This window comes from Elephantulus edwardii, unplaced genomic scaffold (genome assembly GCF_000299155.1).
Source record: "Elephantulus edwardii isolate Elephantulus edwardi_28Jun2011 unplaced genomic scaffold, EleEdw1.0 scaffold00167, whole genome shotgun sequence".
Taxonomy (NCBI): Eukaryota; Metazoa; Chordata; class Mammalia; order Macroscelidea; family Macroscelididae; genus Elephantulus; species Elephantulus edwardii.
In genome coordinates, this window is record NW_006399917.1 from 487,272 (window position 1) to 514,691 (window position 27,420).

Consider the following 27,420-nt stretch of genomic DNA (forward strand, 5'->3'; position numbering starts at 1 on the left):
ATTTAAAAGCCATGTATGACAGGGTATTATGGTGATCACAAGAGTCCACAATTAAAGCCGCACAGTGGAATGCACTTGGGGAGATGGGAGGTTTGCGGGGGGAGTGTGTACCAGGGAGGGAGTCTTTTACTTCTGAAAGAGAGGAGCGAACTGGGGGGCGAGGGGAGAGGGCTGGGCAGGTAGAGAAGTGCAGCAATGAATGAATGGAAATCCAAATTCTCTGTAAATGTTCATTAAAATTATTTTTTTTAAAAAAAGTGGGGTTGCAGTCCTTAACCTTCTGCAGCAAGCGACTCAGATCCTCCTCAGTTTCAGCAAGCAGGGTTGTGTCATCTGCATAATGCAGGTTGTTGATGACTCTCCCACAATCCTGATGCCACATTCCTCTTCGGACAGCCCAGTATCTCCGATGATCTGTTCCGGAGACAGAATACATACATCCCTGACGAACCCCCTTCCTGATTCTGAACCATGTAGTGTCACCTTGCTCTGTTCTGACAACTGCCTCTTGGTCCAAGCATAGGTTTTACATTAGCACAATCAAATGTTCAGGGTAGAAAAGCCAAAATGAAGGGAAGAAATTATGAAGGAAGAGTTGACCAGATAATTTCTAACAGCAGTTCGAGAAAACAAAATATTGTAGCAAATTATGCAAAGATTTAGAGTTACAAAATTAAAAGGGAAGAAAATATTCAGCATTTCTCAAGTGGAAATAATGGAAGAACAGATTCAAGCCTTGAATTCCAATACTGACAGGTTCTATGGGCAAAAAACTTGACCGATGCAAGAAGCATCAAAAGAAGATGGAAGGAATACTCAAGAGTCGCTGTTCCAAAAGGAATCTGCCAGCAAAGAACCCTTTCATAAAGCAGCATATGATCAAGAATCTGTGGTACCAAGTAAATCTGGCAAAAAAGGGTACCAGATACAGATGAAATATTCACTGAGGTGTTTCCTCTATGGGAGGATAAACTTGACAGTTTGCTTCCATTAAGATGTACAGTCTTGGATACCCTATAGGTACAACTGAAGACTGACGGCATTGTTCTGCAAATGGTAGAGAAATGCTTCCGTATTTTAGAGATGGTTTCCCAGTCAACAATTCATATGCATTTTGTTTAGTGACACTGCAATGCATACAAAGGAACAGTACTCTGCTCTTCCTCTCCCTTTTGCCCTTTCCACTATTCCTTCCCTCTATCCAACTCATTCAAGCCTAATGCCCTTTAAAATTTTTGGGCAAATGTTGATCTTTTGATCTCAAATGGCTGGTTGTTTCTCCAGCTGTTACAGTTCGTTCCACAGACCTGTGTGACATACTGGAATTGTCAGGTTTAAACCTAGGAGAAGAAACTCTTGGTCCCAGAAATGTCTCAGATGACTCTGCTTTTTATTGCTGTTGTGTACCATCGAGATGGAACTGACCCATAGCTGACCATCCCCAGCAGGTTTTCAGACACAGTTAATTGCACAGGAGATTGCCCATCCTTCTCCCGTGGAGCAGTTGGTAGATTTAAACTGCAAGACTTCAGGACTGCAGCACAGCTTACTGCCAGTAGGCTACCAGAGCTTCCTAGGAAGTGCTTAATGGAGGAATGGTTATCCTTTCCTTGACCAGGTCAACTTCTTACTATGGAATTTAAGTAGCTTTGTGGTTCACTCATATTAAAGGTCCTAGGGTCACGTAGACTCTTGCAGTGCAGACACACACAGATACTGTTCCTTTACAAATAATGGCATGTGGTGCTATGTGTTTCTTCAGTGGTATTCTGTTTCTCTATTTTTCACTGTTGCTACCGACCCATGCTGTGAAATTCTTTTATGGATATCAATAAATTTAACTTTTTAAAAAACATGATAAAAAAGAAACCTTATTTGGCAGTATTATTCTGTTAGAATAACAGAGTAACACTTTTCTTTTTCTCCTTAGGCACAGTAACTACTAACCAAAAAGTTAATGGGTTGAACCTACCGGCAGCTCCATGGAAGTAAAGACCTGACAATCTGTTCTGTAAAAAATTACAGATTAGACCCTATGGGTTGCTCTACTATCTTATAATCAGTACAAACTGACACAATGACACATCAATGACATAGTTTAATAGGATGTAAACATTATCTTGGGAGTCTTCCTGCAAATAATGTTTAACCTGAACCTAATCAAGACTTTACACCTAAACTCTTAGCTTACAGAAAATCAAAAGTCAAAGAAATAAAGTGAGAAAATATTAAGGCAAATCTCTAAAATTTCCAAGTATTAAAGAATCTGATATCAGAGAATACTTCTGATATGATCTCTGAGGTGAATAATGATGAATTTTTTTAAAAAACCACAGAAAAATCTATTTAATACAAGATGAGTTTTGTATGGATTATGTTGTTGTTGTTTTTTTTAAAGCAACTGCAAGAGAACTTTAGCTCACTGGGGAATAGGAACATAAACATGAATGTCAGTAGCATCAAGGAATTATTATAGAAAATATTATTTTTAGGAGACACATAATGAAAATTCTGGTAGTTAATTTTGACAGTAAACTTCAAATAAACTGAAAAAAAAAAAAGTGGCAAAATGTTACTACCATTAACATGAGGTGACAAGAAACAAATACACTATTCTTTCAAACTATCCACTTTAAAAAAGATAAAAACGTATGTTAGAGGTTTTTTCTATTCAACTTTTGTTTTTAAAAGACTGTTGTTATTCTGTTGTTGTTGTTATGTGCCAGAGTTGCTTGCGACTCAAAGCGACCCTATGTACAAGAGCTCTAAATGCTGTTCTATCCTGTGCCAACCTAGCCATCTCAAATGCACTTATTCCCACCGCTCTAGTCACAGACTCGATCCATCTCATCAAAGGTCTTCCTCTCCTTCGCCTTCCCTCCACTCTTCCAAACATGATGTCCCTCTCCAAGGAGCAGTCCCTGCTTGCAACATGCCCACTAATGAAAATAAATGTGAAAAAAGGCATCCTCATACACTGCCATCTCTTTATTTATGTTAATTATTTTAATTGTGATTTTAATGAAACCTTACAGAAAAGTTAGATTTTCATTCATTGTTGTACATCTTATAACCTCTCCCTCTCTTCTTTCTCCTCCAGTTCACTTAAAAAAAATTCACTCACAATTACCTACCTTTACCCCCTCCCCCCCATACACTGTCATTTCTAAGAAAGACTAGTGGAAACTGGGGAAGTTACTTTCTGATCACCTCGAGACATTCCTTGCCATCCATCTATCCTAGCGATATAAACTTGGATAAAAATTATTAAAGACAGTTTATTGAGCATTATTAAAACAAAACAAAACCATTGTCATTAACAAGTAATACATGTTGGAGAGGACGTGGTGAGTTAGTGACTCTTCTTCATTGTTGGTGGGACTATAAAATGGTATAACCACTCTGGAAGGCAGTCTGTTGTTTCCTCAAAAAGCTAAACATAGAAATTTCACATGACCCAGCTATTTCTCGTCTTTGAATATACCCTGAGAAAATGAAAACTGAGGCACAAACAGAGGCTTGAACATCAATGTTCATAGCAGCGTTATTCATCATAGCAAGAACATGGAAAACAGCCTAAGTGCCCAACCACAATGGATGGACTGAGAAATTATGGTATGTTCAGACAATGGAACACTCACTATGCAGCATGCAGGAGCAATGATTTTGTAAATTACTACCTAACATGGGAGGGAGCATTATGTTAAGTGAATTATAACTCAGTGTCATCAAGAAAAATACTTTATAAAACCATTACTATAGAACAAGTACAACGATCCAAGGTAGGAGACCTTAATCAAAAACTCACACAAATGTGATGGGTAAAGGGAGGAATAGGTAAAGGAAAGGGGAATGAGCTGGTATAACAAACAATTTACATAAACTTTATGAACTTTGTATGTACACCAGTATTTAAAAAAAAACACCAAACAAAGCAACATTGTTACTGAGTTGGTTCCAAATCACAGCAATGCTCTGTCAGGTTTCCAAGGCTGTAAACCTTTATTAGGAGGAGACTGATCATCTTTCTCCTCTGGAGTGACAGAGGATCAAACTACTAATGTTTCATTTGGTAACAAATATGCTATGAATTATGTTACCAGTAGTCTTTTTTTATACAGTAGAAAAATAGATACTTAAATGTTTACAAGAGAAATAAGCAATCAAGTCAATAACAAGAATGATTTGCTAACATGGGGGAAAAAACCCCAAGATATTTTAAAAGAAAAAAGATGGGGCGCTCTGCTCCTCCTTGATCCAGATTGCCCTCTCTTCTCATGCAGCCTCAGCCGCATCCCAGAGACACGATGGTGAAGGTTAGAGTAAACAGATTTGGTCGCACTGAGAGCCTGGTCACCAGGGCTGCCTTTAATTCTAACAAAGTGGATGCTGTCACCATCAGTGATCCTTTCATTGACCTCAACTACTTTGGTCTATATGCTCCAATATGATTCCACCCATGGAAGATTCAACGACACTGTCAAGGCTGAGAATGGGAAGCTGGTCATCAATGGGAAAGCCATCACTATCTTCCAGGAGTGAGATCCCACTAACATCAAGTGGGGTGATGCTGGTGCTGAGAGTATGTTGTGGAGTCCACAGGTGTCTTCACAAACTTGGAGACGTCTGGGGCTCACATGAAGGGTGATACCAAACAGGTAATGAATGATCTGTGCTCCTTCTGCTGATGTCCCCATGTTTGTGATGGGCATAAACCATGAGAAGTATGACAACTCTCTCAAGGTTGTCAGCAATGCCTCCAGCACCACCAACTGCTTGGCTCCCCTGGCCAAGGTCATCCATGACAACTTCAGCATTGTAGAGGGACTCATGACCACAGGCCATGCCATCACTGCCACCCAGAAGACTGTGGATGGTCCCTTGGGAAAGCTGTGGCGTGATGGCCGTAGAGCTGCCCAGAACATCATCCCTACTTTTACTGGCACTGCCAAGGCCATGGGCAAGGTCCTGAAACTGAATGGGAAACTTACTGGCATGGCTTTCCATGTCCCCACCCCCAATGTGTCAGTTGTGGACCTGACCTGCCGTCTGGAGAAACATGCCAAATATGATGACATCAAGAAAGTAGTAAAGCAGGCATCAGACGGGCCCCTCAAGGGCATCCTGGGATACACTGAAGACCTGGTTGTTTCCAGTGACTTTAACAGTAACACTCACTCTTCCACCTTTGACGCTGGGTTTAGCATTGCCCTGAAGAACCACTCTGTCACACTCATTTCCTGGTATGACAATCAATTTGTTTATAGCAACTAGGTGGTCAACCTGATGGTTCACATGGCCTCCAAATAAGAGCACCTTGGACCACCAGCCCCAGCAATAGCACTAGAAGAGAGAGATTGATCCTCAGCTGCTGGGGTGTTCTTGCCCCAACTCGATCCTCCCACACACTGAGAATCTCATATCCTTGACACAGTTTCCATCAAATCCCCCTGAGAAAGGGAAGGGGCTTGGAGAGCCCATCTCATCATGTACCATCAATAAAGTACACTGTACTCAGCATCCCCCCAAAAAAGGGAAAAAAGATGGAAAATAATACACTGAGATTTTGATTGGTTAAAAAAAAAATTATGTGCACACCCATGTTTATTGCAGCTTTGTTTACAATAGCAAAGAGTTGGAAGCAGCCTAGGTGCCCATCAACAAACGAATGGATAGAGAAGCTGTGGTATATCCACACAATGGAATACTACGCAGCACTGAAAAACAAGGAACTCATGCAATATTATTCAAAGTGGGTGACCCTGGAGGACATTATGCTGAGTGAAATATCTCAGTCACAAAGGAACAAATACTGCATGGTGCCACTGTTGTAGAATGGGTCTGACATCAGGGTGGGGGTATGACAGAAAAAACTAGATAAATTATGTATATTGTATTGAAACAGATGAGGGAAAGAACAGGTTAGAAGTGATCTATGATTGACTATTATGGTTAGCACAGGAATCCAGAATTAAGGCTGCATAGAGAAGTGTACTCGGGGTGGGGGGTGGGGGAAAGGAACGTGGGAATTGTATACTAATGAAGGGATTTTTTTTCTTTTCTTTTTTTTTCTCTCTCTCTTCGGAGGGGGAAGCGAGCTGGTGGGGAGGGGTGGGAAGGGAGAACATTGCGGCAATGAATGAATGGAAATCCAAAACCTCTGTAAAAAAAATTTTTTTAAAAAGTATGTTAATGTCAAAAGTGTCGAGGTCTTTTGTTCAAAGGGTCACTGTGAGTTGCCTACAACTCGATGACAATTAACACCACCAACATAGAGAGAAGTTAGGTGGCCTAGTGGGCAGAAAGTGATACTACCAAGCCAAAGGTGGGTGACTCTAATCTGCAGCCTTCAGGCCTGTTTTTAATAGTTTTTTTGTGAAAAATTCTTCTAGGTGGTATAGCCCTGGTCTGTCTACTTGCTGTACAGACAGGTAATTCGTGGTTGCTGTGAAACTCAACACTGTGACACTGATGTGTCAAAGACAAGAATGGTTAACCATAGCGGACAGTGTTTGGTGGAGCTCCCCGATTAAAACAAGCTTGGGAGCAGGAGTGGCATCCACTTCAGAAATAGCTTGCCTCTGGAAACCCTATAAACCTGGAGAAAGGACAAATGTTATACAAGTGTCCAGGTCTTTGGTTCATAGGGTCACCGTAAGTCGCCTACAACTCGAAGGCACTTAACAACATGTTAATGTCAACAGTGCTATCTGTGGCTGGTGAAGACCATGGCCAACTTTCGACATCCTTGTAACATCTGACTTCTAAATTCTCACAGAACAACACAGGAGGAAACAACTGTCTTGAGCCTGACGTTATCAAAGTACCTTCTTTGAAACCCACTTCAAATATTTTAGATTCTTGATCTTCTTAGTTCACTTAAAGCTGTTTATTGTGTTTTTGAAAAAGTTTACATAGTAACTTAGATTTTTATTTGACAATTTTCATACAAACTGTTCTGAGATATTGTACTGCACCACTGAGTTTGAACCAACTCAGCATTGTTGACCCTCTAGTGTATTTTCAGAGGCAGTAAACTGCACAGGACACTGTCCATCTCCCTCCTACAGAACAGTTGGGAGAACTGAACTGTACACCTTGGGCTGGCAGTGTTAACTCCTTCCCACTAAGCCATTGGAGCTCTCTGAGAAATTAGTTACTTTTCCAATATATTAATCTTCTAATGGTGTTCCTGCTTAAACTGAGGAAGACCTGAAGTGCTTGCTGCAGAAGGTCAAGGACTGCAGCCTTCAATATGGATTGAAGTTCAACATCAAAAAAACAAAGATTCTCACCACTGGGCCAATTAGCAGCATCAGTATGGACGGTAAAGAGATTGAGATAGTTAACAGTTTTAGTTTACTTGGTCCCACAGTCAACACTCTTGGTAACAGCAGCCAGGAAATCAGAAGACTAATTGCACTGGGAAAATCAGCTGTGAGGGACCTCTCAAGAGTACTGAAGAGCAACAACATCAGGCTGGAGACTAAGGTGCGACTGATCTGGGCTATAGTCTTCACAATTATGTGCTATGCATCAGAGAGTTGGACACTGAATAGGGATGACAGAAGGAATTGATGCCTTTGAGATGTGGTGCTGGAGAAGAGTGTTGAATATACCATGGACTGCTAGGAGAACAAACAGGTTTGTCCTGGAGAGGGTGAAGCCAGAATGCTCCTTGGAGTCAAGGATTCTGAAGCTTCGTCTGACATATTTTGGGCATGTTGCAAGGAGTGACTGGTCCTTGGGGAGGGACATCATGTTTGGGAGAGTAGAGGGACGGCACAGGAGAGGAAGACCCTCAATGAGATGGATCGGTTCTGTGAGTGGAGTTGTGGGAATGAGTGTGTTTGAGACGGTGTGGCTGGCACAGGATAGAACGGCATCTAGGGCTCTTGTACAGAGGGTGGCTATGAGTCGCAAGCGACTCAATGGCACATAACAACAACAATGGTGTTCTGATTATTTTGTTTCCAGCACTCCACTTTCTCTGTATTTTTATATTCCATTTTCCCCTTAAATATTCACCTTTTTTTCTCAAACAGATTTTCAGTAGTACCACACTAGTATATGTTGTTGTTATGTGCTGTCGAGTCACTTGCGACTCATAGCGACCCTATGTACAACAGCCCTAAACTCTGCTCTGTCCGGTGCCAATCGCACTGTCTGACATTCCCATCCCGATTATCCCAGTCACTGAATCAATCCACCTCACAGAGTGCCTTCCCCTCCTGCGCTGTCTCTCCACCCTCCCAAGCATGATGTCCCTCTCTAAGGATCAGTCTCTCCTTACAATATAGGTTATGTACTTTGTGTGCCAATGTGTGATCTCATTCATGGATAGTTTCAATCATAGGTCTACAGAGTGTCTCAGGGAAAAAGACTTAAGGGAGTTTTCTGAACTCAACTGATCCAGTTAGCTAGGCTTTTTTTTGCAGCTCACTGACTTCTCTGAAACTTATATTTTCTCAATCCTTATAAATCACCCATAACATCCTCACTTCTCTCCTGATCTAGCCTGTCAGTCATTCCCTTGCAAAAGCTCCGACACCCTTTGTTGTGTCTTCTTTTATGATACTCAAATGGCAAAGCCACTATGCTAATTATATTCAGACCCCTATTAACTAAAAAACTTTCCTCTGTCTGCCCTTAGCAACTAAGTAATGCAAGAGGAAAACATACAGCAACTATCACATTAATAAATCAAGATAATAAATTAATATTGCTCCATAAATGTATTCCTAAATGACCATTACACAACTTTTTATCCTTTAAAAACACCTAATCTCTTCTTTTCCACCTTCACTCTTAGATAACCTTAGCACATGGTCTTTCAGAAAATGTGTGTTCTCATGTCAAACACTATCACCTGCATCAAATTATGGCTAATCTTGAGAAAAATGGAATCCAAAAAAACACTTGACTAAGCTCATGCAAAACCTATGACTTGGACCAGGAAGTAGTCGTCAGAAGAGAGCAAGGAAACACTGCACAGTTCAAAATTAGGAAAGGTCTGCATCAGGGATGCATCCTATCTCCATATCTTTTCAACCTATACATGGAACATACATTTGGGAGGCTAGACTTTATGATGAGGAATGTGGCCATCAGGATTGGAGGAAGACTCATCAGTATGTGTTATGAAGATGACACATCCTTACTTGCTGAAACTTAAGCGGACCTGAGGCATTTGCTGCAGAAGGTCAAAGACTATTATTCAATCTTAAATTGAAACTCAACATCAAGAAAAGAAAAGTTTTCAGCAATGGACCAATTGGCGGCATCATGATAGATGGAGAAGAGACTGAAGTTGTTAACAATTATATCTTGCTCAACTCCACAATCACCAGGACTCTAGCACCAGCAGTCAGGAAATCAAAAGATGAACAGCACTGGGAAAATCTGCTGCCAGGGATCTCTCCAGAGTGCTGAAGAGCAACAAAGTCAGTCTAGAGACTAAGGTGCCTCTGCTCTAAGCCATGGGCTCTGCAATTACTTGCTATGCATCAGAGCGCTGGACAATGACTAAAGATGATAGAAGAATCAATGTCTTTTAAGTTGCGGTGCTGGAGTAGAGTTTTGAACATATCATGGACTTCCAAGAGAACAAACAGGAGAGGGTTAAACTGAACTGTTCCTTGGAAGTAAGGATTTTGAAGCTCCATCTCACATACCCTGGGCATGTTGCCAGGAGGGAGCAGTCCTTGGAAAAGGACATCATCCTTGAAGGGTGGAGAGACAGGGTAGGAGAAGACAACCATGGATGAGGTGGATTGAATCAGTGTCTGGGGTAATGGGGGTAGATGTATCAGAGACAATGAGATTGGTTCAGGATAGATAGGCCAGGGTTCAGAGCTATTATACACAGGGTCACTATGAGTCCCAACAGCACACAACAGTGTTCTCTTGTTCTGTTTGCATTAGACTCTTGGTATAGGTTTCCCACATGCACAATTAAGTGCTATGAGCCTGCCACTCTTTTCAGTGTTAGCCATTATTTGTTACGATCCAAACAATCAAATGTCTGCATAGTTAATAAAGGATAAAATGACATTCTTTTGGTATTATTTGCCTTCAATCAAGATCTAGCTGATACCAACAATGAAATCCCTGATGCTATGGCCTCTTCTAAACCCAGCTTGAATGTCTGGTGGTTCTCTGTCTACATACTTGCAGTGTTAGCCTGAAAGTTGGCTTTTTTTTAGCCATTACAGTTAGCCCTCTCTGGTCCCCAACTACCTTAACTGCAGACACATGGTCATAAAAATGATCAACAGCTGTGGGACAAGGGTTAAGAGAAAGAGTGCTTCCCACATTGGGCAAAGAGACTTGAAGAGAGCAAGTCTTGAGAGAGATTGGAGCAAGACCCTGGTGAGAGCGAGACTTTGGCAATGGTGGTAGAGAGACTGTTGCACTGCTGTGGAAAAATTGTGGCAAGGTGTGACTTGAGGCTTCTTGTATTTGTGCTGGCCACAGTTAAAGGTTTTGCTGTTTCTGCCTTTGAGGAAAAACTTGTTGCTGAACTGAAACCAGAACCTGAACTAATTGAGGAACTGTGCCTTGGGGATATTAGACTAAACCTGAACTTGTGAGATATTCTTTGCCTCCACCACTCTCCAACTTCCCTAATAAAGAACAAACTTCTTGCTGCTGGTGTGCCTCAACTATGGTTTTTTACTTGTTCTCTGCTCTGCGATGGTGAGGAGGTATGCTATTCTTACTCCCTCTGGCCCTTTCAAAGAGATGCTCATGGCCTTGTGCTTGCATTTCCGGTGTTCTATTCACAAGACAGTATGCACTGTTCTAGCTATTTTTCAAACATCTTCAGCAGTATATTGCTTGCATATAATAGTAATCATACTCATAATTTCCCCATTCCATTAGATCAATCAGCTTTCTTGGGGATGGGGAAAAATATGGGTCTCTTTGAGTCGGCCAGCCAGGCAGCTCTTCTCTCCTTCAAATTTCCTGGCATAAACTGGTAAACACATTAAGGGTTGAATTTGTGAATTGAAACATTTCAACTGGTAAGTATCTTACTGATTCCTGGGGCCTTATTTTTTGCCAATGCTATCAGTGCAGCTTGATCAACTTCCTTCATTACCACAGATTCTTGATCATATGGTACTTCGTGTTGCCCAATTCTTTTCAGTAGTGATACAGTGATTCCTCTATCTTCTTTTGACACTTCCTGTATCACTGAAGATTTTACCCATTGCATCCAAGTATTACAACTTGAATTTGTTTTTCAGTTCTTCCAGCTTGAGAAATGTTAAGTTCATCATGACAGATGGATAAGAGACTGAAACTGTCAACAACTTCATCTTACTTAGATCCACACTTGGTACCAGCAGTCAGGATATCAGGAAATGTACTGCAGTGGCAAAGACTGTAGTCAGACCTCTCCAAATTATTGTAGAGCAATGATGTCAGTTTACAGACTTAAGTGAACCTGATTCAGGCCATGCATGATCTTTTCAGTCACTTGCTGTGCATCTGAATGCTAGACAATGAATAAAGATGACAGAAGAGTTGATGTCTTTGAACTGTGGTACTGGAGAAGAGTACTGAGTATCTCACAGCCTGTCAAAAGAACAGATCAGTGACTGCCAGAAATTATGAGAATGGAAGAGAACAGGATATGGTTCAGACCTGTTGTACATAGGGTTGGTATGAGTTGTACTCAATTTGATAACACTTAACAATTACCAGAATTTTCAAAAGAAAAGTAAATCCTTCACATCATAACCTTTTCCAGTTACAATGTCTGTTGTATGCTCCCCCTTCAAAGCAAAATGCCCTAACAGATATGGTCATAGTTCCTACTTTTTCATCTCACACCTTCTCAGCAAACACTCTAATCTGTGGTTTCAAACCTGTGTCATTCCAATGAGAATATTTTTTTCAAAGTTACCAATGATCATTTCTTCTGTTCTATAGTCTACTATTCTTCTTCGACCACTCTTCTGTTGGCTTTGATGACACCACACTTTCCTAACATGCTGCTAACTCACTCTCCTTTTCCTTTATTAGTTTTTGATTCAACTTTAAAAACTCTGGTGGTACAATGGTTTAAATAGTACTCAGCTGCTAAATTACACGTTGGTGGTTCAAACCAATCAGTCATTTCTCAGGATAAAGATGTGTCAGGCTGCTTCCATAAAGATTTAGACTTGGAAACCCCCATGGAGCAATTTTACCATGTCCTATAGGGTCACTACAAGTAGAAATTAATTTGACAGTAGTGGGTTTGTGTGGCTCAACATTAACTGTGCTAGGAGACCAGAACAAATCGAAGGAGCATCCTGGCTTAACCCTCTCCAGAACAAACCTGTTTGTTTTCCTAGCAGTCCATGGTATATTTAATACTCTTCTTCAACACCACAGCTCAAAGGCATCAATTCTCCTTCTATCATCCCTAGTCATTATCCAGCTCTCCGATGCATAGCAAGTGATTGCAAAGACCATGGCATGTATCAGGCACACCTTAGTCTCCAGACTGATTGCTTTGTATTTCAGCACTTTAGAGAGGTCTCTAACCGTAGGCTTTCCCATAGCAATAAGTCAATTTCCTAGCTGCTGGTGCAAAGAGTACTGACTGTGGATCCAAGCAAACTAAAACTGTGAACAATCTCAATCTCTTCACCATCCATTATGACGCTACCAATCAGCCCAGTGGTGAGGATCTTTGTTTTCTTGATACTGAGTCTCAATCCATACTGAAGACTGCAGTTCCTGACCTTCCACAGCAAGTGCTTCAGGTCCTCTTCAGTTTCAGCAAGCAAGGTTGTGTTATCTGCATAATGCAGATTGTTGATGGTTCTTCCTTCAATCCTGATGCCACATTTCTCCTCATAGAGCCCAGCCTCCCAGATAACCTGTTCTGCATAAATATTGAAAAGGTATGGAGACAGGATACAGCCCTGGTGTACACCCTTCCCAATTTTGAACCATGCAGTGTTTCTGTGCTGTTCTGACGAATGTCTCCTGGTCCAAGTATAGGTTTCGCATTAGCACAAGTAAGGTCACAGTCCCAGTTAAAGATAAGATTGAACTCAGCCATATAATCAGCCTGAGAGTACCAAGTACACCAAAGGTTGACAGTGATTTAAGAACTAAGACACAAATGTTTTTATCAGCTGCTTAAAAACACCTCCTGATGTCCTACAATTCCAAAAGGGACGGATGGCTATGTAAAAGAAATCAAATAGTCACGTGAGAAAAAGTTACATGTACTACAAAAAAAATCACATGCATTGCCATCAAGATCATGGCCTACTGGTAAAGGTTTGTGCTGCAAACCTAAAACTACACGGTGTGAATCCTCTAGCTGCTCATGGAAGAAAGATGTGCAATCTCTTCCTGGGCAATTAACTGCCTCTGAAAACCTACCAGAAGGTCAGCTATGGATGGGTCCTTCTGTAACCATTCAGAAGCAGATATTTAGAGTTTTCCTCAAAAGAACCTGTGAACCTGAACCACCAAACTTCTGCATAGTAGCAGTTAACTGCCACCAAGGACTCCAAGATCTAGCTACATTCTTATAATTATTACAAAAATTCATTATCATTCATGCAAAGGCTGAAAACAGCCCACGAAGTAACACAGACCTGCCCTAAATCTATGCAATGCTAATACTTCTAATAACAGCTCCTCCCCCCCAAAAAATGAGGAACAGATCACAAGATTCCCCACTATGCAGAGGCATTTGACTGTGTGAATCATAACAAATTATGGTTAATATAAATAAAAATGTGAATCTCAGAACACTTAGTATTGCTCATATGAAACCTGTACTTTTAGAACAGTTGTGTGAACAGAACAAGGAAGGAATACATGGTTTAAAATTTAATAAAGTGTGTCAGGGTTGTATTCTTTTTCCAGACTTATCCAATCTGTATGCTGAGCAAATAATTCAAGAAGCTGGACTCTATGAAAAAGAATGTACATCAGGATCAGAAGACTCGTCAACAAAGTTATGCAGATGACACAACTGTGCTGGAAGTAAGAAAGACTTGAAACACTTGATTCAGAAGATCAATTAATACAGCTTTTAATATGTATTGCACCACAACATCAAGAAAACAAAAACTCTCACCACTGGATCAATAGGCAATATCATGATAGAAGATGGAGAAAAGACTGAAACTGTAAAAAATGACATAATCTTACTTGGTTCTATAATCAACACCCTTGGTACCAGTGGTCAGGAGACAGACTGCACTGAGAAAGTATGCAGTCAGGGACCTCTCCAACCTACTTGAGAAGGAATGATACCAGTCTGAGAAGTAAGGTGTACCTTTTCAGGCTTTTTCTCAGATGCTGTGCATTTGAGAGCTGGACAAGGACTAAGGATGGCAGAAGAAAAACTGATACTTTTGAATTTGGTGGTGGGGAAGAGCGCTGAATTTCCCATGGACTGTCAACAGAACAAACAAATATGTCTTGGAGAAGGTGCAGCCAAAGTGACCCTAGGAGGCAAAATGATAATGCTCCACCTTACAAACTCTGGGGATGTTTACATACTTAGGAAAGGGTATTCTTTGGAGAACACTATACTTTGAAAAGTGGAGGGTCAATGAAGGAGAGGAAGACCCTCAACTAGGTGTATTGACAGTGACTGTAGCAATGGGCTCAAATATGACAGAGATGGCGAGGATGACACAGACTAGCAGGATAGATCTATTTATTATTCACAGGGTTGCTACAAGTTATACTTGTATCAAACAGCACCAGACAACAACAATCAAAGGATCAAGGAGCCCTGGTGATAAAACAGCTAAGATTTAAAGCCAAGGAAACTTTATGTGGCAGCTCTATTCTGTCCTATAGGGGTGCTATTGTGATTATTTAAGCACTGTAAAGTTGACTTTGACTCACAGCAAGCCCATGTGACAGAGTAAAACTGTTTTCTAGGCTGTAATCTTTAGTCTTTTTTCTTGTATACCCACAAATGGAGTTCAAAGCACCAATCTTTTAGTTAGCAGCTGAGAGAGTAACCACTGGGCAACCAGGGATCTTCACAGTCCCTGTCAGGCAGAACTGACAACCGCACACAACACACTTTAAATTTCTAATCCTAACTTGCTATATTGTTGATAGATGCTATAGAGTCAAGTATGGCTCAAAGCTACCCTATTAACAATAGATTTGAACCCTGCTGTGCATATTCTCAACAATAAATATAATTTAAAGGAAGTTGAAATCAAGTGGCAATAAGAAGGCTGAATAAAGGCAGAAATGCACTTCAAGGAGAGGAATAAATATAAACAAGCAGAAAAAGTAAACTGTTTTAATAGTCCATTTAAGATATGAAAACAAAAAAAAAAAGATATGAAAACTGAACATGTAAAGATTTCGGCACAGGAAAATCTATGGGGCAGTTCTGTCATAGAGTCATTAGGAGTCAGAATCAACTCCACAGCACAAAGTAACTAACATCTTTATGATAATCAACAGTAGGATTTAGTAAAGTAGGAAAAGCACATCATGCAGGATACTGAAAAATTTTCCTACTTTGAAATTAAATGTCTGCAACAGAAATGAGAAGTTAAAAATCAACTCACATTATGGAAGATGACAAAATTACAAATATGAATAATAATAATAATGTAAAGACGACAAACAGGTATTCTTCCTGCCCTAGGCCATGTGGCACGGCAGTGGGCTGCGGAGGCTGTCCGGCTGCTGTATAAACCATAAAGCATGGAAGTGGACAAGTACTAAAGCCTGTGAGAGAACACTGCAGTATAAAGCTGGAGAAAAAAAATCCACAGATTTACTGTAAACCAGGGATCCAAACTCAATAGAAACTCTCCAGACTTTTGGGAAAGCTGTTGACTGGGCTAAATCTGGAAAATTCACACAGCAAGACACTGATGAAGCGAAATTTTCAGTGTTCTCAGGTGCAGACGCTCCTGTTGCTCCTTCAGACAAAGGAATGGACAATTTCTTGTATGGACTCTCTGACATGATGAAGCAGGCACACAAGGAACAGCTCTTTGATGTCAGTCATGAGAAACTTACCAATGTGAGCAATAAGTGAGTATACATGATGTAACAAAACTTCTTAGTGGAAAATAGGACAAGTTTATTATCCATTTCTCCCCCCCTACTCCCCCAGATACATTGGTGTTAGGAAGTACACACATGGGCTAGCTCTACTTGGACCAGAGAACGCAAAAATTGCTAAGGACTCATCATGGATAATAAGATAACCAAGCCAGTTAACTAAATTTAATTCTAATCTTAAACAGAAAAGATCTTGACTGATCCTTTAAAACATATCATTCTTAAAATTTTGCTGGCAAGAAAGACCAAAATTCTTTCAACTTAAAAGGCAAAAATATAGTGACCATGAAAAAATTATTAACTGAAATAATCATGTGTTAAATGCCAAAGATGTATAAAAACAGCAAATTGTAACTGTAAAACTTTCTCGTGACATACTATTAGCCCTAGGACATGTTACTTCAAATAGTTTTTAAATAAAAGGCAACTTGACCTTTTTTATCTATTCTTTTAAATTATGTTTTGTGCTCAAATAGTATTTTTTGACCTTTGTTAAACAAGGCAGCCTGACAGAAATAAGAGACTACTTATTTTTATTACCACGTTTCAAGAACTAAGTGTATTTTGGATTAATAAACATTAAGCTTAATTTTTTCATTTTTTAAAAAGAGAGGAAACAGAATCAGTAGATAAGTGGATTAGATGGTGAAATCAAGGAAAAGAATTTTAAAAGGATAGTAACACCATATAGGAAATTAGTGAAAAGTCTGACTTTGAATCTAAGCTTAAGACAAAAGCTATGATAAAGTTAAACCAAGCCACATAATGGAACATGAGCAAAATCACAATACTAAATTTAAAAATCCCTACAAACAAGTAAGAAAAAGAAAAATTTGTTTTAAAAGGATAAAGAATTCAAACACTAAATTCACAAAAGTCTTCTTGTTGTTGTTAGGTGCCACTGCATTAAGTACAACTCAAAGCGACCCTATGAACAAGAGCTCTGAACCCTGTTCTATCCTGCACCAGCCTCACAATTCCTGACACACAAGAGCCCATGTCAATCCACATGGCTGAGGGTCTTCCTCTCCTTCACCAACCCTCCACTCTTACCAGTAGCATGTCCTTCCCCAAGGAAAAAACCCTCCTAGTAACATGCCCAAAGTTAAGCCTCATCATTCTTGCTTCCAAAGGGTACTTTGCACCCACTCCAAGACACATTTTGTTCATTCTCTTTGCCAGCCATGGGATGTTCAGTGCTCTTTTTCAATACCACCGCTGAAAAGCGTCAATTCTTTTTCTGTCATCCTTATTCACTGTCCAGCTCTCAGATGCACAGCAAGTAACTGGAAAGACTAAGGCCTAATCAAACACATCTTAGTCTTCAAAATGACATTATTTCTCCTGAATAATCTGGAGAGGTCCCTAATTTAGTATTTTCCCAGTGCAATTTGTCACCTTATGTCCTGACTGTTGATATTAAAAGGTGTTAATTGTGGATCCAAGTAAGATGAAGCTGTTGACAGTTTCATTCTCCTCTCCATTCATCATGACGATTCACTGGGAATGCTTGTGGCTTAGGAGTAAAGAGCTGCAATGTCAATCAACATGCACTCGGTCTGAGTCCAACTAGCTGTTTCCTGAGAGAAAGATGTTCAATCTCCTCTCATGCAATTCACTACCTCTTAAAACTCACTGGAGGGTCTGCTATGAGATGGTTCTGACTCAGTGGTACATAAGATGTCTACTAACTAGGGAAATGAATTGTTGTTGATTGCTGTTGAGTTGAGCATCACTCATAGTGACTCTATGAACAAAAAGACCTAATGGAAATGAGTATTAATAAAAATACTGTGTTGTCAGGGTCCTCTGGTAGGCAACAAATCTTGCCTACAGGCCCAATTGTGCAAAGTAGTTTAGAGAGACTGAGATCCTCTTCTGATGCCAAATTATGTGGTAGCTATCTCCACTCTATTGCTTCCTGTGATTCCTCAACTTCTCTTCCCAGTTCAGTTCAGATTCCAGCTGTTACACCTTTTCCTTATCACCAGTCACCCAAGGCACAGTTAGCAGATACTAGGCACCAAGCTAACTTCTCCCTCTACTTCAAACCTGTTGGCCCAAGTCTGGGACTTTGCCCTCGGGGCTTTACAGCAAACTCAGGAGCCCATAAGACTCCCACTGCTTCATTTAGATCTGCCAACTCCTTATGGTATGCCAACTGTTATGGTATTTGATACCCCAATGGCACAAGGTTCAGCATCACAGCAAAGCCAGATTACCTCAGTACAGCAAACTGACAAAGACTAATGTACAAAATAGAAGAATGTCCCTTCAAATATAACACTAGTCTCACCTAGCAGTGGTTAAGTGCGCCATCAAGTTGAATACGACTCATAGTGAACCTATGAACAAAAGATCTGAACTCTATTCTCTAACTCATATCATTTCTGTATGATTACAGAGTTTATAGAGTTTCCAGAGGCATCTGATTTAGGAAGTGGATGCCACTCCTGCTTCTAAACCTGAATCAAATCTGGAAGCTCCTCCAAACAACTGTCCATGATGAGTAACCATTATAGTTATTCAACACGACTATGACAGTGTTCAGCATCACACCTAATCCAAGTTATTCAGTACAGCAAACAGACAAATGACTGCTGTACCACTTAAAGAATGTTCATCTTAAAATTAATAAACTTTCCTTACATGACCCCCATCAAGACACAAGAAACCAGCTTCCAGAGTGGGACCACTCTACAGGAGATTCCAGGCCAGTCACACGGACCTAACCCCTCACTATAGAATTTTAAAGACATACTCCTTAGGAGGCCTCCACCCAAGGGGCCAGGGCCAACTGATTCCCCTTTCCGTGCCACCCTCCCCCCACCTTTGGAGGAAAAAAAAACAGTATCACAAATCAAAGAACCCAAAACTTTCCTTATGTGACCCCCATTCAAGACGTGAGAAACCAGCTTCCAGAGTGGACCACTGCACAGGAGCTTCCAGGTTAGCCACTAGAGAAGCATAACATACCCTCACACTCCAAAGTGACTCAGCCTATAGAGTGACTCAGACTATAGAGACCAAATAAAATTGTAGGTTAAGAGCTGGGCTTATAATCAAAAGGTCAACAACTCAAATCTACTAACTACTTTCAGTAGTCTGGTAAGAAGTTGTGCTGACAACCTAAAGATGGGTGGTTTGAATCTACCAGATGCTCTAAGGTAAGTAGAATGGACAATCTCCTCCCTTACAATTTACAGACTCTCTCTGAAAACATGCTGGAGGGTCAAATGAGTCAGTTCCAATTCCACAGCACATAACAATAACAACTTCTGCTTCTAAGAAGATTCATTGCCTATGGTCATTTTGATTTGGTAACTTACATAAGCTTTACTACAACCAAAAAGGATACAAATGATGAGGTGTTAAGGGTGAGGTCTGACTTGGACAAGAGTCCATGTCCCAAAAAGCAACACACTATCTCTTCTGTCCATTGCCACCAACCAGAAAGCACCCTATGCCTCTGGCTTCTAAGGTCATTAATTACTGACCTCACCAAATGACATGATGTCATGCTTCCACAACTCTGACAGCACTGGACCCTCAGGGGTTATGTCTGGCACTTACTAGTCAACTTCCACTCATTTGTCTCAGGCATGGTCCAGCTCTGAGGGGGAAAAAAGGCTAGATGGTTTTCTTCAAGGTGATTCTACATCTCACAGATACTATTTCAGACCCATCAGATTTACCAAAACCTAAGTCATGCTAGGAAAGATGGAGGATCTGCGAAGAAGATGGAGACCCTCAACAAAATGGGTCAACCCAATAAACTGAGGCTCAAGTGTGTCTGAGATGAGGATGGCACAGGATAGGACAGAGTCGTTATGCACTGTACCTGACTTGATGACACCTAACAAGTCTTACAAATGGCACATGATAAGATAGGGTTCAGCTGACCATAGATAGCTGGGTCTATTTCTGGGTTCTCAATTCTGTTCTACTGGTCGATATACCAGTACCATGCTGTTTTGGTTACCACTGCTATATAGTAGTTTTTGAGGTCAGGGAGTGCTATGCCTCCAAATCTCATTTTTGTTTCTGAGAAGTGTTTTGCTTATTATTCAAGGTGTCTTTTCTTTCCAAATAAATCTGATCATTTCCCTTTGAATCTCCTTGAAAAATTAATTTTGTACCTGGATTGGGATTACACTGAACATGTAGACTGCTTTTGGTAAGATTGTCATTTTCACCATGTTGAGTCTTCTATCTATGAACAGGGCACATTTTTCCATTTCTTTAGGCCTTATGTATTTATGTTTCATTTAGGTCTTTATTGCATCTTTTAGAAATGCGCTATAGTTTTCTTTGTATAGGTCTCTTGGATTTCTAGTTAAATTCATTCCCACGTATCTCAATTTGTGGTTGGCTATTGTAAATGATATTGCTTCCTTTATTTCCATCTCTGATTTCTCTTTGTTACTGTAGAGGAATCCTACTGATTTTTGGATACTGATCTTCTATCCTGCCACTCTACGAAACTGGCTTATTAACTCTAACAGTTGTTCTGTTCAGTCATTGGAGTTTTCTGTGTACACCATCATATAACCTGCATATAGAGACATCTCTTTGCTGATCTGGATGCCTTTTATTTTGTTCTCTTGTCATATTGCCCTAGCAAGCACTTCCAATACAATGCTGAAGTGGTGACAGTGGGCATCTTTGTCTGGACCCTATTTGCAAGAAAAATATTTTTAGTCTTTCTTCTTTGAGAATGATGTTGGCTCTTGGTTTCACATATATACTTTTCACTATGATGAGAAAATTCCCTTCTATTCCAATTTTGCTAAGTGTCTTTATCAGGAAGAGTTGTTGGATTTTGTCAAATGCCTTTTCTGCATTAACTGCTAAGATCATATGGTTCTTGTTATTTACTTTGCTAATGTTTGTTAATCAAAGCTATCAAATGGGGAAATGGTAATCTCTTCAACAAATGGTGCTGGCAAAACTGGACTTCTACCTGAAGAAAGCTGAAACAGGATCCACACCTCACACCATACATAAAATCAATTCAAGGTGGATCAGAGACCTGGGAGTAAAGCCCAAAACCGTAATATTTTTAAGAGATAAACTGGGATCAAGCTTAGAAGTGCTAGCCCAAGGTATAAAGAGACTGCCAAATGCAACCAGAAATACACAATCTAAAGAGGATAAAATTGATGCATGGGACCTTCTAAAGATTAAATCTCTATGCACATCAAAAATTTTTTACAACCATGTGAAAAGAAAACCTACAGACTGTAAACAAACATTCGGTAATACCATCTCAGACAAGAATATTTTAACCAAAGTTGACAGAATACTCCTGGGCCTCCACAAGAAAAAGAATGGTAACCCAATTACAAAATGGGCAAAAGACATGGAAAGAATTTTCACAGAGGACGATATTCGAATGGCAAACAGACACATAGGAAATGCTCCAAATCACTGGCAATAAGAGAGATGCAAATCTAAACCACAATGAGGTACCATCTAACTCCAGTTAAGAAGGGCAAAGTTTAACAGGGCAGCAAGTAATAGATATTGGAGAGGATGTGGCGAGAAAGGAACTCTCATACATTGTTGGTGGGATTACAAAATGATGTAACCATTCTGGAAGGAAGTTAGGCACTTCCTCAAAAAACTGAACACAGAAATTCCATATGACCCAGCTATTCCACTACTTGGCATATATCCTGAGAATATGAGAACTGAGGCACAAACTGAGAATTGTACACCAACATTCATAGCAGCATTATTTACCATCGCAAGATCATGGAAACAGACCATATGCCCAACCACGGAATTAAAAAATTATGGTATATTCACACTATGCAGGAGAAATAACTTTGTAAATTATTACCTAACTTGGGAGGGACTGGAAAGCATTATGCTGAGTGAACAAACTCAGTACCACAAGGATAAATATTGTACAAGGCTGTTATTGTAGAATGAGTATAACGATCCAGGAGGGGTAGGAAAGGCTGGAGGCAGAGGAATTGTACACTGGGTTGTATAATCTGATGGGGGGGAAGTGTGAGGGAAATTGGAAGAATTTGTTTGAATTTGTAATGGAATTTTGTAAATACACTAATGAAAAGAAAAAAGTCAACTTGAGGAGGGAGAAGGGAGGGAGAGGAGGTAAAATGTGCCACAATGAAACATGAAAATCTAACTTTTCTGTAAACTTTTGTTAAAATGACAATTAAAATAAAAATTTTTATTTTTAAGGGAGCTCTGGTGGCCTAGTGGCAAGACGCTGCATTGCAATCCCAAAGGTATGTGGTTCAAATCCACCAGATGCTCTGTTGGAGAAGGAGGGGGCAATCTCCTCCTGTACCAGTCAGATCTGATTTGATGGTACACATAAAAATAAGACAATAAAATTTTTTAAAAAAAAGATAGGGTTCAAATCTGCCATTTACATGGTCGGTATATGAGTCATACTTGACTCAACAGAACCTAACAACCAAGTCTTACAAAATCCTGCAGAGCAATGAGATCAGTTTAAAGACTAAGTTGTGCCTGATCCAAGCCATCGTCTTTACAATCACTACTACGCATCCGGACAATGAATGACAGACTGATGCCTTTGAGTTGTGGTATTGAAAAAAAGTACTGAATAGCCAATGGACTGCACAAAGAACAGGCATGCCTTGGAAAAAGCACAACCAGAATGTTCCTTGGAGGCAAGGATGATGAAGCTTCATCTCACATATTTTGGGCATCTTGCTAGGTGAGGCTATCTTTTGGAAAGGGATATGCTTGAAAAGGTGGAGGGTCAACAAAAGATAGCCTATACTCTTTACTACAAGATAGGCTGACAGTGACTGCAGCAATTTCCTCAAGTGTGTCAGAGATGATGAGGATGGGACAAGACAGGACAAGGTTAAGGTTTATTATTCACAGGGTCTCTATGAGCTGTACTTGATTTGCCCACACCTAACAATAATTATGCATCTAAGAGCCAGAAGGTGAATAAGGATGTCAGAAGAATCATTGTCTTTGAGTTGTGGTCTTGGAGAAGAGTGATGAATATCCCATGGAGTGCTAAGAACAAAAGATTTACCTTGGAGAAAGTGCAACCAGAGTACTCCTTAGAGTCGATAGTGATGCTTCATCTCACATACTTTGTGAGAGGCTTTTTAGGAGAAGCTATTTGTTGGAGAAGGGTCATGATACTTGGAAAGGTAGGAGGTCAGTGAAACAGAGGAAGACTCTCAATGAGCTATAGTAGTATAGTACTAAAGCAATGGACTCAAGCGTCTTATGATGAAGATATCTCATCTGTATTTGTTTTTGTTGTTAAAGTTGATCTGAGTCCTGACATATCCTGTGCCATCCTCATCTTCTCAGACACACTCAAGCCCATTGCTGTAGTCACTCTGTCAATCCATCTTGTTGAAACTCTTCCTCTCTTATGCTGACCCTCCACTTTTTATGTCTTTTGTCCAAAGACTGGCCCCTTCCAACAACATGGCCAAAGTATGTAGGTCAAAGTCTCATCCTTGACTCCAAGGAGCATCCTGGTTACACTTTCTCCTATTCGTCTTTGTTGTTAGGTGCCTCTAAATGGAAATCCCTGGTGTACAGTAATTTGGAGAGGTCCCTAACTCTGACTTTCCCAATACAATCTATCTTTTGATTTACTGACTGCTGGTACCAAGGTTGATTGTGGATTCAAGAAAAGTAAAATCACTGACAATTTCTTTTTTCCATCTATGCCTATTGGCCTAGTGGTGAGAATTTTTGGTTTTCTTGATGTCTTTAAGCATTATTTTTACATGTGCCAGCAAACATCTGAGAATACTAACATGAGCAAATATGCACTGCAACATTGTATACAGCATAACAAAACAAAAAAACCTCACATGATCAGGGTAACTCAAATAATCTACAAGTCAGGAACTATCTGCACAGTAATAGTGTAAATTAACACAACAGCTTGCAAAACAATGCACAATATCCAGTCATGTACAATGCAAATATCCTCTGCATCTACCTCCTAGGAAAATCTTCATGTTCAAGAAGACATTTATAACAATGTCCTATGCATCTTTTTTGGTAACAGCTAAAATTGGAACTAAATGTCATGTACAGGAAAGTGGACGGAGAACAAAAGAATATTATATAATTTAAAGAAATTCTTGACTGGTCAACGATAAACATTAGATACAATAATGAAAGGAAAAGTTGCAAGATGAGGTAGAGTATTTTAAGCATCTGAAAGGTATTTAAAAACAAAAAGACTATTCTTATTAATTGTGGGAAGGAAAACATGCTTGTGAAAACTTTACAGCAACTCAGCTGAGTAGCTAAAAAAGAAAATAGAACAGGGAATGGATATAAACTGAGCTTCAATTGTTCTTTTTTTTTTTTTTCAAGGGGCAAAATCTTAGTGAGAGATGGTTAAAATATGCTGAAGCTAGGCCAAACAATGTGTCCACAGCGTATTTTCTGTACTTCTAAGAGTCAGATATTACATAATTTTTAAAAGTATTTATTTTAAAATGGGCTAGGAACAAGCAGTGGCTGTGACTGTCAACTACTCCTGACACCATAATCAGTCTGTGTTGCATCTCCTAGAGAGGATATAAGAGTTGCAACTTTCTAATCTGTAAACAAGGGTAGCATCAATCTCATAAAGTTGCTTCCCAACTAAAATGTCACATGTCATGAATTCAACTACTGGTACTTTATGTTCGCAGTCAAAAGCAAAAAAAACACAAAACCAAACACCACACCCTACAGGCAACAGAAAGAGATAAGGGTCTTAAATAAAATTAAGTTCTTACACCTTTACAGAAGTTCATGAGAGATGACACCTCACACAGTTTTGAGTAATCAATTTCTAGATTATGAGACTCAGCTCTGAAACGGATTTATAAAGGAATTTAGTATTACATATTTAAGAACCCTTAGTTCATGGGACCAGAACTATGTCAAGAAAAGGAAAACCATGTAACTATATTTGAATGGCTCTTAGTAAATTTTTTACCTTAAAAAGCAATTTTTAGCATAAATTTTTTTCCAATTTATAGAGCCTTCTAAAGAGACTAGGGAGCTCTGGTGTCCTAGAGCTGAGGAGTTGTGCTTCCAAGCGAAACATAAGTGGTTTGAATCTACCGGTTGCTCCACTTAAGATAGGAAACTTTTTCTCATGCAATTTACAGCCTCTCATCTTGACTGAAGCAGAATCTGTTTCACTGACTATGCTGATCACAACAAACTGTAGCCGACTCAGAAGAATGGGGAATCCTAGAACACTTGATTGTGCTTATGTGAAGCCTCCACTTGGACCAGGAGGCAGTCATCAGAACAGAGCAAAAAGACACTGCAAGGTTCAAAATCTGAAGGAGTATATGCCAGGGATGTGTCTTATCTCCATACCTTTGCAATCTATATGCAATCTAGATTTATTATTGGGGAGGCTGGGCTCTATTGAGAAATATGGCATCAGTACTGGAGGAAGACTCATCAACAACCTGTGTTATGCAGATGACACAACCCTGCTTGCTGAAACTGAGAAGGAACTGAAGCATTTGCAGCAGAGGGTCAAGGACAATAGCCTTCAATATGGAATGAAGCTCAACAACAAGGAAACAACGTTTCTCACCACCGGACCAATTTGCAGCAAAGACAGATGATGAAGAGAAGAGATTGCTAAACAACTTTCCTTTGCTTGGCTCCACAATCAACACTCTTAGTACCAGCAGCCAGGAAATTAAAAAACATATTGCACCGCAAAGTCTGATGTCAGACACCTCTCCAAAGTACTGAAGAGCAATGATATCAGTCTGGAGACTAAGGTGAGCATGATCCAGGCCATAGTCTTTGCAATAAATTACTATGCATCAGAAAGCTGGACAATGACTAGGGATGACGGGAGAATTGATGCTTTTGAGCTGTGGTGCTGGAGAACAGTATTGATTATGCCATGGACTGGTAGGAGAATAATTCTTCAATGAAGAATGGGAATCCCAGGGTACTTAACAGTGCTCACGAGAAACCTATATACCTGGATCAGGAGGCTGTTGTGTGAACAGATCAGGGGGGCAGTACATGGTCTGGAATTGGGAAGGGAGTGCGTCAGAGATGTATTCTGTCTCCATACCTGTTTAATCTATATGCCGAACAAGTTATCTGAGAAGCTTGACTCTATGAAAAGGAATGTGGCATGAGGATTTGAGAGAGACTCATCAATATCCTGTGTTATGCAGATGACACAACCTTGCTTGCTGGAAATGAGAACTTGAAGTAGTGTTGCAGAGGATCAAGGAATACAGCCTTCAGTATGGATTGGTCTCAATATCAAGAAAACAAAGATTCTTACCACCGGACAAATACACACTGTCATGATGGATGGAGAGGAAACTTAAACTGTCAACAAATTCATCTTGCTTGGATCCACAATTAACACCCTTGGTATGAGCAGTCAGAAAACAAGGAGATGCATTGCAATGGGAAAATCTGCTGTTAGGGACCTTTCCAAATTATTGAGGAGTAGTGATGTCAGCTTGAGGACTAAGGTGTGTCTGATTTAAGCCTTTCCTATAACTAGCTATGCATCTGAGACCTGGACAATGAATAAATATGACAGAAAAGGAATTGATGCCTTTGAGCTGTGTGGTGTTGGAGAAGAACATTGAACATCCCATGGACAGCCTAGAAAAAGAATGGATATGTCTCAGAGAGGGTGCAGCCAGAGTGCTCTTTGGAAGCAAGAACGATGATGATTCAATCTAACATGCTTTGGACATGTTGCTAGGAGGTGCTATTCCTTGGAGAGGGACAGGATGCTGGGAAGAGTGGAGGGTCAGCAAAGGAGAGGAAGACCCTCAAGCAGGTGGACTGACAAGGTGACTGCTGCAATGGGCCTTGTGTGTCAGGAAGTGTGAAGATGATACAGGGCAAGACTGGTTTCAGATCTTTTGTTCTTAAGGTTGCTATGAATTGTACTCGACTAGGAAATACCTAATAACAACAGCTGGGAGAACAAACAGGTTCATCCAAGAGAGGGTTAGACCAGGCTGCTCCTAGGAGGCAAGGATTCTAAATCTTCATCTGATATACACTGGATATGTTGCAAGGCAGGACTAGTCCTTGGAGAGGGACATAATGTTTAGGAGGGTGGAGGGACAGTTCAAGAGAGGAAGACCTTTGATGAGATGGATTGGTTCAGTGATTGCGGTAATGAAGAGGTAGGTGTATCAGAGATAGTAAGACTGACACACGATAGAGCAGGGTTTAGGGCTGTTGTACATAAGGCTGCTATGAGTCACAGATGACTCAATGGCACCTAACAATAACAACAAAAACCTGTGGTTCCAACTTCATAGCAATGAGTTTGAGGGTTTTGTGTGTTAT

At 40.2% G+C, this 27,420-nt stretch overlaps 1 protein-coding gene and 1 pseudogene across 3 annotated transcripts in view; one reads left to right on the forward strand and one right to left on the reverse strand.

The window, feature by feature from the left end:
• Window positions 1-27,420, reverse strand: part of LOC102868295 (ubiquitin-conjugating enzyme E2 K-like) — an 80,042-nt gene that overhangs the window by 43,083 nt on the left and 9,539 nt on the right. The gene's annotated exons all lie outside the window — the stretch shown is intronic.
• Window positions 4,308-5,310, forward strand: LOC102867890 (annotated as a pseudogene).